The 18,985-nt window shown below is 42.5% G+C and overlaps 1 protein-coding gene across 1 annotated transcript in view; it reads left to right on the top strand.

The window, feature by feature from the left end:
- Nucleotides 1-1,088: 1,088 nt before the first annotated feature.
- RRBP1 (ribosome binding protein 1) overlaps nt 1,089-18,985 on the top strand; it is a 65,141-nt gene continuing 47,244 nt past the window's right edge. The window contains exon 1 of the mRNA XM_075862942.1: nt 1,089-1,196. The gene's annotated coding sequence lies outside the window, so the exon portion shown is untranslated. The remainder of the gene's footprint in view (nt 1,197-18,985) is intronic.

Here is an 18,985-nt window from a genome sequence, read left to right as displayed (position 1 = left end):
ACGGGCAGTTATTCGCCCGTGTTAACCACCTCTAGACGAGCAGTATTCAGACGGTATTCAAATGGAGCAATGATCGTTAGTATGGGGACGAACGATCGTTAATACGATAATTTATCCCCATGCATTTCCATAATTTTGGCAGCTCAACCCTTGTTTACAGCCGTTGCACCAGCGTTTGCTCGTTCATTGGCTAATCTTTTCCCAGTTTACACACTCGATCATGGGCCCGAGTAAAAGGGCCTTTAGGGACAACACATTTGGTCATGAGAGTCAATTTGCCTCCAAAGTCACTCGCTATCTGTCCCATATAAAACACTAAAAAGTCAATTGGAGATTTAGGAGCTGCTATCAAAGTAATTAGCAATATCAGACAGGAGGCTTTGTTCATGAAAAGTTTGACAAATACAGAGGTATATGTTAAAAAAAACATAGGTATTGCGCACCCAGATTATTCCATTGTGTGATCACAGTCGACGTGCTGGCAGTTGTAGTTCCCCAGCTGTTTATTCCTTTATAGGTTGGATGGGTAGATACAACGATCAATGTAGGAATGGATAGTGGCAGATTTGGGGACATTAGTGTAGGTTTTTTAATACTGATTTTGTCACCGCTAATATTACCCAATGGGCGGACTTTGGAAACACCGTGTCTACATGTTGTTTTATGCACCCGTGATTTCAGATCGCAAAAAATCCAACACATGCGATTCATGTGCCCCAGACGCTATAACATGATAGCACATTGCGATAATCACTGCGCATGCCTTACTCGTGATTTACTAACATATGGAAAGTTTTGCTTTTTGGTTGAAACTTTTTGTCCCAGCAGTCTTAATAGCTCATGTATGATCATAATACTGTTATTACATGTGACAGACAATCACTGGTAAAGTGCTCAGCGCCATTCTAGAGATGATAGTAAATAATTAGTCAGCACTTCACTTTCTATCTGATAAAATAGGTCTGATCTGTCACAATGAGTGGGCTTGGGGAAAGTGACTGTACTAAACTTTTGTCTGCTGACTTGTACAATAAAGTTTCATTGAAAAAAAAAAAGGGAGTGAAAAGAAAAGTGCCACGACTCCAGAGAGTCAGTAGAGAGGCTGAGCCGGCTCAGTGAGAGGGAGAGACACTCTGCTACCAGGAGGAATCACCGCAGTACATTGTCACAGGACAGTCTGCTCCCCTGCACCTCAGGTAAGTGAGGGGGGCCGGGGAGAAGAGGGAGAGCAGGATTTACCATGCACTGTCAGGCGGCGCTGCACAGCTGGGGGAATGTCAAGCTGCTCATACACTGCAGGTGATTCGTAAAGATGCAACTATCTTCTAGCGATCGGAATGGTCTTAGTTGGTCACGATCGCATCGATCATTAACTGTTTCCTCTTTCCTGATGATTGACCGATTAGATCATACACAGACGAAATCTATTCCCTTCTCGCAATGCATTGAACTGACATCTGTCTCCATCTATAGACGCGATTTTCTATTTAGTACAAGCATTGGTCGATGTGGTCGCAAAATTGTCCCGATTTAGGTCATTTTAGCCACGTGGAATCACAAGTACAAGCATTTTAGGGATACTAAAAGTAGACGTGCTGCTGGGAGTTGTAGTTACCCAGCTGTTCAATCCTTTGTAGGTTAGATCGCTGTATGAATGGGATAGTTTCAGATTTGGGGACGTTACTATTGGCTTTTTAATACAGACTTCATCGGATCGTGTATGGACTTGGCATGGGTACAGGGAGGGGGTGGTGTCTGCTCCCTCTACGTGTCAGTTTGGGGAGATCCAAAAAAAATTGCAGAACATTGATCTGCGGCTGAGAGCAACTTTCAGAAAGTTTTGAGCCAATTCTGTAACTTTTGCAGTCGCTGTATAGTGTATAGATGATACTTCTGGCCAGGGGGAGCAGATGTCTGTGCAATGACAATCTACATGAGGATGTGGGATCTCCACCGCAGGGAGGAGATGAAGGTCCCATTGTTGCGCCAGACTTTACATCTGGTCATGGAAAGTTTGAGGAAGAGTGGAGGTCTCCTGAGCCTGAAGCTTCTCCGGAGGAGGCTACGTGTCCACATCTCCTGTGAGGGACACGTCTGCTTAACCATCTAGCGGTCTGGAAAGATCATGTTAATGTACGTCCTCCGGGGGCGGGGCCTCATTAGCATATGTGACGCTCGGCCTCTATCTGTCCGGCTCTGTCTAGTCTGCACTGATTTTCATTCTCTTTGATCTCTCTTTTTCCCCTCAGATTCTGCAATTGCTGTTTTTTTTTTGTTTGCCTTGTGGCATTCCTGTCTCAGATTTTCAGCAGACTGCCTTACTTTATGATACTGGTCTCCCCCTGAAATAACTTGTGTATAGCAGCACACACGCATAGACTGCACTACAAATGTCACATGTACCATTTACATACGACTATAATGTAACTTTCCCAAATAGGATCCTTTTTTTTTTTTTTTAACATGAATTTTTAAATAGTTACACAGTCCAGGCCAAGCAGAATAATAAAATGGATGGCATGTCACGGTATCTTTTGGTGATTTGTCTTGTCGCAGTATATATTCCCTGCCACACAATGTATATATTCCATACCCCACATATTACTGCAACACCATGCTTCTCTATGGGCCGTTTTTACCTATGCAACCGTAGCCTGAATCCTTTCTGCAGTTAGTCCAATGCCGCTCATCATGGTTGTCAAGGAATGAGGTAAACTGACTACAAAGTTATGGTTTATTCAACATATAAAACTTAAAAAATAGAAAAAATCGAGGCACTCACCGACTGTAGCAATAAACTTCTTTAATTCAAAAATCATGGTCTGTTAGATGTGGAGCAGGCCTACGGCCGTTTCACGTGGACTCACTTTTTTTCAAGGGCCTTGAAAAAGCGTAAGACCACGCAAAACACCCGAAGGCTTGCTCCACATCTAAGGCTCCATGCACACGACCGTAAAAAATCTCCATAATGCGGTCAGTAGTTGCAGACCGTAATACGGTCTGCAATTACGGACCCGTCCGGTTCTATTGGCTGCGGACACCTTTCCGTATCGCTACGGATAGGTGTCCGTGCCGTAGAACCGTGCCGGGAATTATGGAGCATGTCCTACTTTTCGTTTTTTCGGGCCGTGCTTCCATACTTTGTATGGGAGCACAGCCTGAAAATGCGTCCGGCCATGATTACGGGCATGGCGGTGTTCATGGGGCCTTACACACCATGATCTTTGATTTAAAGAAGTTTATTGCTACAGTCGCTGAGTGCCTCGATTTTTATTTATTTTTTTTCGTTCTATTTTTAAAGTTTCAAGACGTTGCGCTGTTCTATTTGATGAGCTTTATCATCCGATTCCATATATTGCCAATAGAAGCTCTGTGCAGGTGTAGAACTGTATATTGTGACAGTGCGAGCCCTTTTTTTATCTCTCTTTGAATGTAAAAAATATAAAACATATATAAACCGTGCGGACATGTAACGTGTTTTGACATTGAACTGAGCTCAATGTCAGGCGTGTTTGGGGGCTTATACACTCAGGAAACCCCTGTCCAGATACCCTATGGATGTCATAAAGGGGGTGGCCAGATCGGAGAGGCGCTGTATAGTGTTACTACTGCATGCTGGGCACTGCGTAGAACTACGTGTGGATGTGCTGGCAGCATCCCCTGTCTGGAGATTGGAGCTTCATCATGAAAGAGTTGTCCTGGGTGAGCAACCCTTTAAAGGGAATGTGTCGCTAGAAATTATTTTTTTTTTCAGTTAAACAATTAGTATTTAAGTGATTACACATTTTATTTTTTAGTTTTTTCACAAGTCAGGAAATATTATAAATTCGATTCTAATTTATAACATTTCCATGTGCTGGGCACTAGAGGGAGCAGTTCCCAAAATTGCAGCATGGTCACTGTGGTAAAGCAACCTCATTGATTTATGCTGCAAATTTGGGGTGGACACACTCGCTCTAGTGTCCTCACACAATCCCTCCTCCCTTATTCTGGCTAGTGCCAAGAGAAGGAGGGGTTTGAATGGCTTCAAACCGCCTACACTGTGTGCGCCACCATTTTCTTTGTGACTGCACAGTGTAGGAGGATTAGATACAGGGCTCCGCAGACAGTATCACACGAACATAATACACACATACACGAACGTAAATTACCTTATCCTGCCGCCTCCGCTGGTCTACGCTCCTATTCCTTGCGCCTTCGCTTTGTTGAACATATGGCCGCGGCCGGATGTCGTCCTCTTACTGTCCGGCAGCGGCTTCCGGGCCACATGAAAATGGCGCCGGATTTCGCTCTACGAACGAGCTTCGTTTTGGTCTGTGTGGGTTTGGTGCATGCGCCGTTCCCACACAGATGGTGTACGCTTCTGAGAATGGAACGGCTCCCGTTCGCATTCTCTATGGGGTTGTATGTGCCGTATAGCATCTCTGTATGTGTCGTTAATCGACACATACAGAGATGAAAAAAAATGGCAGCCCCCATAGAGAAGTATGAATACAGTAAAAAGTATAAAGTCACAACACTAATAACATTTTTGTTTATATTTTATTAAAAGCAATATAATTTAAAAAAATTAAAATAAATCATGACACCTTCCCTTTTAAGGGCTTATTCACTTTTACTATTTTAAATTTTATTTATTTTTAATTCAGATCCCAAGGTGTACTGCTGCAAGTAGCACCCGCAACCAGCTGTAATATGCCAGGGGGCCTGGCAGCAAATTCTCATCAAATTCCTGGGGAAATAAAGCATTTCACGATGCCTATAGAAATCAATGGACTGTCCTTGTAATTCTCGAAAATGCTTGAACCTCCATAGAAAGAAAGAAACGTACTTTTCTAGCAGCTCTCTGCTGTCTCGGCTTATTAACTTCTGAAAATGCGTTTTGTTAACAAGAGAAACCCTTAAAGGGAATGTGTTGCTAGCAAAAAATGTATTTTTTTTTTAGTTAAACATTTAGTGTGTAGGTGATTAAACATTGTTCTAATTTTTTTTATTTTTTTCACGAGTCGGGAAATATTATAAATTAGATTCTAATTTATAATATTTCCCAGTGCTGGTCACTAGATGGAGCAATTCCCAAAATTGCAGCATTGCATGTGGTAAAGCAACCACATTGCTTTATGCTGCAAAATTGGGAAAAAATCCCTCGCTCTAGTGAGTTCTCAGAATCCCCCCTCCTTTATCCTGGCTAGTGCCGGGAGAAACGAGGGGATTGAACGGTCAAACCTCCTACACTGCGTGTCGCCATTTTTTGAGCTAACACACAGTGTAGTAGGTTTACATACAGTAGTAAACACACACTGAAACACGTACATACACAAAAATAACTTACCTGCCGCCGCCGCTCCCTCCGGTCCGTCCGCTCCGTCTGCTGCCGCTGCTCCAAGTGCACATGTCCGGAAGCCGCGACCGGAAGTAGTAATCTGTCCGGCCGCGACTTCCGGTCCACAGGAAAATGGCGCCGGACGGCGCACAGCTCAACTTGGATTGTGTGGGAGCGGCGCATGCGCCGTTCCCACACAGACGGCGTACACCATAGTGGATGGAACGGGCCCCGTTCGCATTCACTATGGGACTGTAGCTGCCGTATTCGATGTCTGTATGTGTCGTTAATCGACACATACAGAAATGGAAAAAAAAATGGCAGCCCCCATAGTGAAGAAAAAGTAAAAAAATAAAAAAAAGTAACACACAAACACACAAATAAATATAAACATTTTTAATAAAACACTAACATCAAACTGATATAAAAAATTTTTTTTGGGTGACACTGTTCCTTTAAAAGATAAAATTGGGAATAGAGCCCCAAAGAAAGTGCAAATAGCAGGATTCCTGTTTCTTTTATAATAAATAGTAAGAAAAAAAATGACAAATGATTTAAAATATTAACCGGCACAGGACCGCCCACTGTATATTTATAGCAGGCGGTCCTAGTCCTAAAAGCCGGCGCGATCAGGCAGCTGGAAAAAACCCCAAAAACAATAAAGTCCCCCAATGGTCTCTCACTTTTTGAGGGACAATCCATAATAATAAAACAAGCAAAAATAAATGAAATAAAAAAAAAGTACATATAAAATACCGCCCCCCCAAAAAATGCTACCCTCCCGAATCATTGTAGTAATGCTAGACTTGACCTAATTACACTAAAACGGATATGTAATGTGTCAATTTATGGTAGACCGTGGTGTATGTGTTCAGGTACTATTTGGGTCCAGTGTCAGGATATGCCGGATCTCGTTTTCAGTGTTACTTTTGGTGTAAGAACCTGGTATTCTGTGTAGTGTGTAAGTGCCGAACAACAGTAAATACACGATGTGTATTACGTGCGGTTTTGCCACGCGTAATTGTGTGCGGCAAAACCGCAGTGTAATACAGTACCAGCGTAATCAACGAGATTCCACAAAATCTCACGTACTGTATTTTTCCACACGTAAATTGACCTGCGGTGCGGGTTTTATAATCCGCAGCATGTCAATTTATCTTGCGTTTCCGCTTGCGAATTGTATCTGCCTAGTGCTGTGGAAAATCACACCAAAACCCGCAGCATTAAAACACTCCGAAAAACTCACGATTTGGTGCGGTTTTTACCTGCATATTGCTGCGGTTTTGGTGCGTATTTTCCGCAGCAATATGCATGTAATATGCGCGTGTAGCCCTAAACTGCTTTTTGAAGTCCTTATTGAAGTCCAATGGTAATAAATCCGTCACAGATTCAACACCACTCACCATAGAAACGTCATACTCCAATTTATTTAATACTTAGTTATTATAATATTTATTTATTGTACTTTTTTGAAGGACTAAACCTCATGCAACAAGATATCAAGATGACAGAAATTGGGTGAGAATATGTATATAGAGTTTTTTGCAGATTTTCATCTGCCTGCAGGCTGTTTGCCACGTTTTTCGCTCGCGCCCATTGAGTGCCACGGGCAAAAAACGTAGCGAAATATGCTTTCTCTGCCTCCCATTGATGTCAGAGGCGTGAACGCCCGAAGATAGGGCATGTCGCTTCTTTTTACCGTGAGTGTTTTTTACCGCTCGCGGTAAAAAAACGCATCCGCCTCCCATTGAAATCAATGGGAGGCATTTTCGGCCGTTTTTTGGCGCGTATTCCGACGCGGTTTCCGCGTCAAAAAACGCTGTGTGAACAGGGCCTAAGGCTAGGCTACGGTCAGAATACTCACAGGGAATCATTGAGATCACACATAAATCGCTGTTAGGGTATGTTCACACGAGGGCGTCCGTTACGGCTGAAATTACGGGGATGTTTTCAGCCGTACCGGCATGTGCAGACGCTTGAACGCCGCGTCAATTACGGCCGTAATTAGCACTGCTATTCATTGGAGTCAATGAATAACGGCTCCAATTACGGCCAAAGAAGTGACAGGTCACTTCTTTGACGCGGGCGTCTATTTACGCGCCGTCATTTGACAGCGGCGCGTAAATATACGCCTCGTGTGAACAGACAAACGTCTGCCCATTGCTTTCAATGGGCAGATGTTTGTCAGCGCTATTGAGGCGCTATTTTCAGACGTAATTCGGGGCAAAAACGCCCAAATTACGTCCGTAAATAGGCCGTGTGAACATACCCTTATGGAGTGATTTTTACCACCCCTCAGGACCCCTTTCTATGAGCCAGAGTGGAGAGCTGCTCACAAAGTGTGGTTTTAGTGAACCCGGCCTGTCCATGTTTTAAATGGTCGCCCGTTTATTGCAATGGTTAGCATATTATAGTATATCATTCTGAGGTGTCTAATCTAGGGGAAATGTGTGGCTGGACCGGCTTCCACCACCGATAACGGCTAATCTCCATCGGTTAGAGAAGTAGGGCTTGCAGGGATCAGCTGATCACTGGATCGGCTTTATTTTTAAAAAGGTAAGATAGATGTAGACTATGGCAAAGGTCCTTGAGCTGGGACATCTGCAATTCGCAGAATAAAGTCTTTGTGACTCATAAATCGGCTCAAGCCCCTTTGGTCCTTTTATAATCTAAAAACACAGTAAGGGTATGTTCACACGACCTATTTTCAGACGTAATTCAGGTGTTTTTCGCCTCGAATTACGCCTGAAAAAACGGCTCCAATACGTCTGCAAACATCTGCCTATTGATTTCAATGGGTTTTACGATGTTCTGTTCAGACGAGATGTATTTTTACGCGTCGCTGTCAAAAGACGGCGCGTAAAAAGACGCCCGCCTCAAAGAAGTGCATGTCACTTCTTGGGACGTAATTGGAGCTGTTTTTCATTGACTCCATAGAAAACCAGCTCCAATTACGTCCGTAATGGACGCTGCGAAAAATGCGTGCACTTGCAAAAACGTCTGAAATTCAGGAGCTGTTTTCGCCTGAAAAGCGCTCCGTAATTTCAGACGCATTTTGTTAAGACGTGTGAACATACCCTAATACACCATTGAAATTAATAATACTTCCAAGTCCTTTCAGAGCGAATGGTCAAGAAATTTTAGGCTGTTTTCTAGACGTAATAATTCCACAAATGAGGGGCAATAAATGGTGTGACTTAAAGCTCATTCACACGAGTGTATTTTCTATCTGTATTCCCTTATTTTTATTTTTTTTTAGAAACGGGAACAGATGCTTACTGAGGTAGGAAAATAAAGTTTCCCAAATTTTAAAGGTGTTCCTTCTTCATCTTCCTGGTTTTACTTAATTTTTTTCGGTAAAATTTTATTTTTTGTTTATAATTTATTAAGTTATATAGTTGGTACTACTAGTTGTATTGGGGGGTAGTTCTGTGGGCAGTGTGGAAGATACTGATAAAGTGTATGTTAGTAGCGTTCTGTTACAGAAAATAGATGGCATATCTGTAAAAGGAAACGTGTATTTCTGTACGTCAGAAGAAGTTCACTTACAGCGGCACTTTGAAACTTCTCATACTTGTCCCTGCAGGAATCTACTAACATTTCTAAAGATCTTGGTTGAAGGTTACATTTTTTTGTTTTAAATGTCAATTTTTATTTTTTATATTATACAGAAAATCTATGAGCAAGTTGTATCGACTCAAGTTATTAAAGGGAATGTGTCTTTAATTAAATTTAAGTGTATAAATGATAAATAATGTTTGGTCTTTTTTAAAAATAAAAAATTACCTTCCTATTCCCTCCCATGGGGGCGGCCATATTGGGACAACATTTTCTTCCTGTACTTCCTGTGTAGTCATTACAGCAGGGTGTGTGCGCTTTATGGCAGCTGAAATGAATGGTAGTCAATTGACGGAGAAATCGCATAGATTTTAACCATCTCCAGGATGTGATGGAGAACAGCGCCTCCTCCAGAGACCAGGGCCGATGTATAGAAAGTGTGATCTCTGCATACGGTATAGTATTGCTATGCTGCTTTATCTAGGCTTTCAATAATGCAAAAGAGCTGTCATTTAGGCTCTGCACAACGCGTTTTTGGTCTTCGTTTAATGTGTACGCCAGGAAAAGCTCCCAATGTATATGTTACACGTAGGCTGTGTTCTGGCATCCATCACCATAGAGCTTAATGGTGTACATTAAGCGTATCTGTCATGAACTCTCATGACCCTGTACATGACGTATATGTTAAACAGATACCATTATAGTCTATGGACTACAGATGCCAATATCAGGCATCTGTTTAAAGCATATATCATAAAAGGCTATTGAAAAGCCCACGAAGCATCCATTAAACATACCTGTGACCTATTCCATACAATGGCATCCGTCACCCATAGGCCCCCATGTTAAGAAAAAAGGTATAACACGCAGTATACAATTTTTTGCCGGATCTCTCGGGATGGAAAAGCGTAGTCTACCTCTAAAAAAAAAAGTATACCGACGTGTGACAGCCAAACTGAGGCCAAAAAGGCACTCTATTGGTCTCTTTTAGGCTAATGGAGCCCTATGGATACGTTAAGTTTGTACGTCGGGTGCTTTTCTGGTGTACGTGCTAAATGTAGGGCCAAAACAATGATAATGAGATGAACCTCCTCATCGTGTGTGTGTGTGTGTGTGTATGTGTGTATATATATATATATATATATATATATAAATCTCTGAATCTGACAAGTGAGCTATAGAAAACAGGGAATATCAGCATTTTATGAATGTTCTAGTAACCAGTGTGAAAACTAATAATTGAAGATTTATTTTATGTGCATAATCACATAAAAAAAATCCACTAAAATGTTTCCAAAATGTGTCTAAGGACCTGATTAAAATATGTAGCGTAATTCTCTGACTATGTATTCTCTTTAAATGGGATGTCCGTTCACACTGAGTTCCTTGGCGCTTATTTTGATGCGGAAACCGCATCGTAATCAGCGCCAAAGAGCAGCCGAAATCACCCACCAATGGGTGCGAATAACGCTTCGGAAAAAACAATTGCTTGTCCCCATGTGCTGCCGACAACGATGATATTTTGTGCTTCATAGACGATTCGATCAGCCGATGAACGATTGTTTGCACATTTGTCAGCCGATCATTGCCCTGTTTACACAGGGCAATGATCAGAACAAGCGTTTGCCCGATTGTTGGCCCGTGTAAAAGGACCTTTACTTATATATTGCACTTTACTATAGCTTACATTACGATTTGCAGGTAACTAATCTTGCTGTGCTTTTGTTGTGGCTTTGCCATAGTGGCAGTTGAAGCCTTTTCTTTTTCCTCAAGATAATTTTTAAGGAAATAATAATGAATTGGCATCAAACTGCATTATTCACAGAAGGGGTTGAAGTTTAGGCAGCTGATTGTCTAAGATAAAACAAGTGATGTCCTTATCTGAAAGTTACACTGTATCCGTCTTCATAGAAATTAGTAAAAATCACCATGCAACATCTTCTCACACACACTTTTTTTTTTTTATTACATTTTTTTCACAGCATTTTAAAAATTAATGTAAAAGATGATAATTACACTTGCCGGTAATTTGATTTCCTGTTAACCTCCACAGCGGCACTGACAGGAGAGTTCCCCCACCCCCAGGGACAGGAAACTATGAGGAAGTATTTCCATAAAAGGGTCCCTCCTCTTACCTGCTTCAGTTAATAACCGAGAACCTTATTGGATGCAAACACAATTTATTAAGATAAACGTATCATGCATTTATCTCCATGCAAGGAAAGTTTATTTTGTTTTTTTTATAGTGCCAACTAGGCCAAAACAAAACATACAGGGGGAAAAATGCAGTGCCACTGTGGAGGTTAACGGGAAATCAAATTACCAGTAAGTGTAATTATCAGCTTTCCCTAACACCTCCACAGCGGCACTGACAGGAGGCTTAACAGAGGAGACGTCAGGGTGGGACCGTAGCAGACCGAGCCTTACGTCCAAAGGCAAGTTCGCTGTTCGCACCAACGTCTAGTTTATAGTGGCAAAAGAAGGTGAATGGATTTGGCCAAGTTGCTGCTTTACAAATTTGTTCGAGAGCGACTGAAGCCTCCTCCGCCCCGGATGCTGCCATTGTCCTGGTGAAATGGGCTTTTAGTCCCTCAGGAACAGGAAGGTCTCTGAATTGATAAGTTGAAATGGACATTTTTGTCCGTTTTCAATACTAGCACCACAACCTTTTATTTTTTCCCCGGAACTGAAGAAGTAGATAGTCCGACTTTTGAAATTCCTGTGTTCTCTGTAGATAAGGTAACGCACATCTTCTAACATCCAACCTGTGGAATTCTTGCTTTTTATTAGCCGGGTTTTGACAAAAGGATGGAAGACATTTCCTGATGACCGTGAAACTTTGAAACCATTTTAGGCAAAAAGATGGGTGGTGATTTAAGATTATTCTACCATCGAACACAGAGAGGTAAGGTATTTTACAAGAAAAGGCCTGTATTTCTCCTACGTGCCTGGCCGTAGTTATGGCTAGTGAGAAAGTTGCGTTAAAAGTTAAAAACCTTATTGGGATGTCTTCAATGGGCTCAAAAGGAGGACTGGTAAGTACTGAAAGTTCCAAGTTTAGATCCCAGGGAGGGACAGAAGAATGTACAGTTGGCCAGAGCCTTGAAGCCTCTCTTAAAAATATTTTTACCAAAGGGAGATCAGCTAATTTAGTGTCTAAAAAAGCACTAAGAGCAGCCACATGAACTCTTAGAGTGTTAGGCTTAATCCCTTTGTCTAAACCGGCCTATTTGTCCTTGGAGAATGTCCGAAAAGTTTTCCATGTTCTAGGGTAGATCTTGGAAGTTATTTCTTTACAACTAAGAAGTAGAGTGGAAACAACTTTATCAGAAAATCCCTTACATTTCAAGAGAGAACCGTCAGATTCCAGGCTGTTAATTGTAGTTGTAGGATCGATGGATGAAGAATTGGGACTAGAGCTCTGGAAGGAGTGGCAGAGTTAAGTAGGATACTTTTGATAGGTGGAGGAGTAGTGGAAACCATGCCCTCTTTGGCCAAAAAGGAGCGCTCAGGATGACTTGTGCCTTTTACAAGATGATCTTGGCAAGCGTCTTGGGAATGAGAGAGAAGGGAGGAAAAGCATACAAAAGGACTTTTGGCAAAGAGCATCTATTTGCAGGGGGGTTTTCTTCTTGCCAGAGAAAAGAAGTTCATGCATATCGACTGAAAGATTCCCCTTCTCTCAGACTCCCTGCTGGGGAAATCTGCTTTGTCGATTTTTTGCTTCCTTTGAGGCAAACTTCTGTTAGAGACGGAACACTTTTCTCCGCCCAATAAAAAATCTGGGCTGCAACCTGAGATAAGGGGGCACAAGAAGCCGCAACCTGTCTGTTGAAATAAGCTACTGTGGTGGTGTTGTCTGATAGGATTTTGAAATGGAGATCCTTTGATACTAAGGTTAGGGCTTATACTGCCGTCAGTTCCCTCAGGTTTGAGGATAGAGACTGATTCTAAGTTCCCTGGACGAATAAATTTGAAGTGTGGGCTCCCTACCACCGCTTGCTGGCATCCGTGGTAATTACCATCTGATTTTGAGGTGTCCATGGAACACCACTCCAGAGATTTTTTTGTAATCTACCACCAGCTCTGAGTTTTATTTACTCTTGATGTAATTTTGATCCTTCTTTCTAGGGAGGACTGCTTTTTTTGTCCCAAGGGGAAAGAAGAAAGTTCTGGAGAAGTCTTGAGTGGGCCTGGCTCATACTACAGCTGGTATTGTAGATGTCAGAACACCTAATAATTTCATTATTTCTCTGAAGATGGATTGGAAACTTAAAATCGGGTTGATCAGAGATTGTTTTTTTTTTTGTTGTTCCGGAAGGAATTACATCATTTTTTGAGGGTCCAATAGGATTCACAAACATATTAGCTAAAATCGCTAATAACGTGGTAAAAATAGATCGTCTTTCTAAATAAAAAGCACTGCTGTCACCTACAATACAGCGCCGATCTCCTTATGTTGGAGATAGGGCACTTATAATGTGGTGACAGAGCCTCTTTAAGTCTTCTCACTGTCTTATGGATTGGAAAGACTCTATTTTTCTTCCAGACCTCAGAACCTTTGATCTTGGATAGATAAAGATTCTTTAACTTCTTCCATACCTATTGTCTGTCAAACTCATTTAACAGAATATAAGTACATAATTGGATACCTAAGAAGGATCTCTGAGACCAGAAAAAACTCACCGTACGGATAGCTTTAAGGAGTGTTTCTGTGTCATCAGGTTGACCTGAGGTGTCATCAGAGGAATCTGAGTCAATTCTCTGTCCGTCATTTGGTACACTCTCCACTTCATGGTAGGAGGAAGGTCCTGCTTTGGCTGAGGTGGGATAGGGAAAAATGCGTAGGATCAGATAGTGATTACTGCGAATCAATGGCGGAAGCAACCTCTTCTTTAATTATGGTTTTTAAATTATCCAAGAAGGCGGGCGAATCCTCCATCACAGTTTTGTTTCAATGCATTTTTTACAGAGCGGTTTATTGTAGGAAAATGACAAGGATCTTCTGCAAACTGAATGTTTTTTTGAAGAGTGTTTCCTGGTGGATACATCTTTCCCCTAATAATATATAACATATACAAAAGTGAAACAAGTGTCCCTTATGCCCACAACAGACCCAAAACAAATAGGTGGAAGGAACAGCGGAGGAACTTTACCGGGCTAAGGGCTTTTCCAGGGTCCATAGTATTGCGTGGCTTCATAGATTCATCAGGGGCAGACAAGCTGTGGTTCTATGCCGTTTAGAATAGTACCAGCGTACTACAGCAGAGGAAAGGCACTTTAATTATTTAAATTTGGTGCCAAAACTCTGGGATCCCGCTGTAGCCACTCCTGACGTCTCCGCCAATCAGGATGCCCAGCGTGACTACATCATGCACGCCATGCCCCCTCCATTTAGCCGGAGGTGGAGAGGGAATCCCAGACCAGGGAGACCCAGATGCTTCGATCACCGCGCTTTTCTATCCCTGCCCGCTTTCCTTCGTGGGAGAGCGATGGAAAAATAGCCCCGGACCGCCTCTCATGTGAGGACCTATGCCGACGGATGGTGGGGGCTGTAATAGCCTGGGAATCGTCCACTACGCAGCCCTCCCACCATGGTTGCTGGAGACCAGGCTGCAAGACGAACTGGCGTTACCGACTGCTTCCTCGCGTTCCCAAGGACAGGAAACAACTGGTAAGAGGGATCCTTTTATGGAAATACTTCCTCGTGGTTTCCTGTCCCTGGGGGCGGGGGAACCCTTCAGTCGGTACCGCTGTGGAGGTGTCACTGAAAAACGTCTGAGAGAATAGCGCGTAGTGATCCATACTGTGCTGCAAGTAACATTGGATGTCACATCCCAAACCTAGGGAGGCAACCAGTGTCGACACAAACCATCAGAATGCGTTTGCACAACATTAGGTTACGAGCCAGACATCCAACTACAGGCGTTCCATTGACCACACAGCACCGCTCTCAAAGTCTATTATGATGCGCAGCAAAACGGCAACGGATGCTGGAATAGAGGTCGATCCTCTTCAGCGATTGAGTCCCACTTTTGTCTCAGATGCAATGATAGCTGAAGATTTGTCTGGAGACCACGTGGGCAACGCTAAGAAGAGGCCTTCACAAGGAACGTCGCACCGGTTTTACTCCTGGGATTATGGGGTGGCATAAAGTACGGTAGCCATTTTTAAACCGGACAGCACCCTGCTGCATGTTGCTCATGCTACTGTGAGCAGCCTGCGTGGCCTAAATGTGCTACCATGGCCTGCAGCGTCTCTGGACTTGTCTCCCGTCGAGCACATTTTGGTCGGCAGTTGCAAAGGAAGCTGCCAGCACCCAATCTTAGGGATTTGCGTTCCCAAGTGCATTCAGCCCGGCATAAGATTCTTCAGACCACCATTAATAACCGCATTGATCGCATGCCAATTCGTGTAAGTGCGTGATTTTCTGCGCATGACACTCCTACTCGATACTGAATGAATCTATATGTTTGGAATATTTTGTTTCCATTTTCTTAACATTTGCATATCACTAAAATGTCTATCGATCCTGTGATTTCCACAATTCCAAAACTTTTTTTTCTTTCTGTGTTTGTGTTCCAAAAGTTGCAGTTCAACGATCTAAACATATCCACACCTAGGTAAAGGACATTCAAATATGTATTTCAAAGATATCTGATACATTTTTTGTTTTTCTTAAAAGGCATGTGTATGGTATTGCACCTCCACCCCAACTTTTTCAATGGAGCTGAGCTGCACAACCACATACAACCTGTGGACAGGAGTGGTGCTGTTTGTGGAAGAAATCAACCATGTTTTTCTAATTGTGGACAATCCCTTTAATTCAAATTGGGCATTAATACCATTGAAATTAGATACAGATGCAATAAGAAATTATTACAATTCCTAAATATATAGCAGTCAGTGTTTGGCTGAATGCGCCTTGTGTTTGCTATTACGTTATGGCTTCTACATTGTAGCAACTTTGCAGTTTCTATGACACTTTGTGTCGGGTACACTGGCTATACACTTAACACGGCTGTTGGCCGATCGCTTGCTCGGGTGTTCCTCCCAACTCCTCCATAAACATGCACGACTGAGCTTCTTTTTTTATTATTATTATTATTATTTTTTTTTATTGTAAGAGGGAATAAGCATCTGCCAGACCCCTCTGACAATGGGAACAAAGGATCCCTCTTTCCTCAGATCTGCTGTCAGGAAGAGTCGGGAGACAGTGAAGCCCTTCCTAGGGTAGAAAATATTTAAATGTTGAAAAATGTTTTATCTAACTATAATAGAAAAAAATAGGGATTTATGTTTCCACTGTACAGTTATTATAGACTATCATCACGGCCATTGTAAAATGACTTAATGCAATCTATTCATATTGTCATGATGTAAGGAAATTGGCAAAGTATTGGTCAGAGCTATTGCAAAATTAATTCTTTTGACTCTTCCACTATGGAAGGATTAATCCTAGTAAAATAGGAAGAGAACATTTTTGCCTATTGGCAAGCTTCTTATGTCGAAGGGAAGTTGCAATGGCCTCGATTGGCACAAATAGTCAGCTAGCTTCGGGCTAAAGGTGTCCATGCAAGTTGTAGATTGTCACATCTGTGAGACTTCTTTTTGGTGACTGCAGGTAATATGGCAGAAAATATGTGTGTGTAGGGGAAGGGTGGGGTTGATAACCGGGCTTCCTACATTGTATGTAGGGACTTCAGTGACACAATTTCTGGTGGATTTTAGTCCACCAGAGAAATTGGCACACTAGTGAGATATTCCGCTTTGAGCACATCACTCTTATTACCTGTTGGAGCTGGGTGCCCATATACTGTTCTTTCACGGGTCCACTCCTACCTGTGTCCACCCAAGTTAACATTACGCAATGGAAGATAGCGCCATAGTAAACATCCTTCACTGATGAAGGCGCTGCACTTGTTAAACAGCTTCTCTCTAGAAATCAATTGCTTATTCTTTTTATTTAGGGGGAGTTCACACAGAGTTTTTTGATGCGGAAAACGCGCCAAATAATGGCCGAAAATGCCTCATTGATTTCAGTGTGAGTCGGAGGGGGTTTTTCCTCGCGAGCGGAAAAACTGTCTCGCAGAAAAAAGAAGGGACATGTCCTATCTTCGGGCGTTTTACGCCTCTGACCTCCCTTTGACATCAATGGGAGGCAAAGAAAGCGTATTTCGCAGCGTTTTTTGCCCGCGGCCCTCAATGGCCGCGGGCAAAAAAACGCGGCGAAAATCGGCGTGCAGGCAGAGCAAAATCTGCATCAAAATTCCAAACTGAATTTTGAGGCAGATTTTCCACCTGCAAAAAACTCTGTGTGAACCCAGCCTTATCCATCCAAGGTAATGTAGAAATTGCAGGCAGAATGCTAAAAACAAGAGTCTAGATGCATTTTAGTGCTTTTGTAAACACCATGACTATATGCAATAATTGGCACAGGGCACGGTGGAGCCAGTCACGGGTATAATGTGATGTTCCAGGCAATTGTTAAATTAATGAAAGGGCATACTGTATTCACACTGCAACAAAGGCTTTCTTTCTATGCATCACAGTTAGGAGAACTTTGCCTTGCTATACATGGTCCGTATACTTAAATTGCAACGTCTTTTAGGTTCAGACCTGATGGTAGTCATGTGGTACTGCTACCACACCATAAGATGCGGCAGAAGTCTAAGATTAGAACAACCAAAAAAACGGCTGATCATGTGGAGCAATAGGGATTTTCACAAAATTACTTGGATCAAAAGAAAAAATTACATGTAACTCCCCAATAAATTATTATTTAACAAAACAAAAACAAGTAGATGCAAAACTGCTTCAAATTATTTAAATCTGAACAGGGCCTTAAAGGGGTTCTCCAGAATAAATAAACTATGTATACCACAATCCCACCCCTCCCTACTAGTAGTCACTTTGAGGGTATGTTCACATGCAAACTCAAAAACGTCTGAAAATACGGAGCTGTTATCAAGGGAAAACAGCTCCTGATTTTCCGAAGTTTTTAAGCCACTCGTGTTTTTCGCTGCGCTTTTGGAGCTGTTTGCAATAGTCTATGCAAAACGGGTTAAAAAACGTCCCAAGAAGTGACCTGCACTTCTTTTTCGCGGCCGTTTTTCAAAATGGCCGCGTAAAAAAAACGGTCCGTCGGAACAGAACGCCGTTTTCCCTTTGACATCAATGGGCAGATGTTTGGAGGCATTCCTCTTCCGATTTTTCGGCCGTTTGGAGGCCATTTACAGCCCGAAAAATGGCCGAAAATAAGCTGTGTGAACATACCCTCAGACTGCCCCCATGTGTTCACTTCCTGTACACTCCCTCGATGAGCCCTCTACTAGCAGGAAGCTACACACGCAGCCTACTTCCGGTTGCTGTGTTTAGTTTCCAGCATTGGTATATGCTTATGGAGACTGTCAACCTTTTTTCTCTGTCTGCTCTTCTGCGGAGACAGATGGAGCTCGATTCTGTCAGCGACAACATCCAGCTCCATAAACTTAGTGGAAGCTCCCAGCCACTGAATCCATGAATGGCAGGCAACAAAACCTGGTTGCTAGGGCATGTTTATCTTGCCTAGTGAAGTAGCGGTCTTTAAGATCTCTTTTTGGGATTTTTATTTGAAGTATATAATTTTCAAATCCGAGCCCCATAAGTGCTCTATTCATTATATCTTAGTGCTCATGCACACAGTTTTATTATGGCTCCGTTTTGTCTATGAATCCTCTAATACAGCAGTCCCCAACCTTTTTTGCAGCAAGGGCCAGTTTCATGCAAGAATATTTTTCCAGGGACTGGCGTGGGGGGGGGGGGGTGCTTGCGGTTGGGGGGGGGGGGGTAAAGGTCCGTTCACAAGATGCGTAAATACCGCATATTTTCCACAACGGAATTCGTTGCAGCATAATACAGTAGCAGCAAAGTGGATGAGAAAACAAATCTCCACACGCTGCGTAAATAGTGAGCGGAAGAACCGCTCAGAAATTGACTTGCGGTGCAGAGTTTTATTCTGCAGCATGTCAATCGTATTTGCGTAAACACTACTTATTTGTCGCGGGTTTTCCCCACTAAATTCAATGGGAGGTAAAACCCACAACAAATAGCAGTAGTTGCTTT

Source organism: Rhinoderma darwinii, chromosome 4 (assembly GCF_050947455.1).
Source record: "Rhinoderma darwinii isolate aRhiDar2 chromosome 4, aRhiDar2.hap1, whole genome shotgun sequence".
Taxonomy (NCBI): Eukaryota; Metazoa; Chordata; class Amphibia; order Anura; family Rhinodermatidae; genus Rhinoderma; species Rhinoderma darwinii.
The sequence above is the reverse complement of the archived record's forward strand: the minus strand, read 5'-3'. Positions and strand labels throughout refer to the sequence as shown.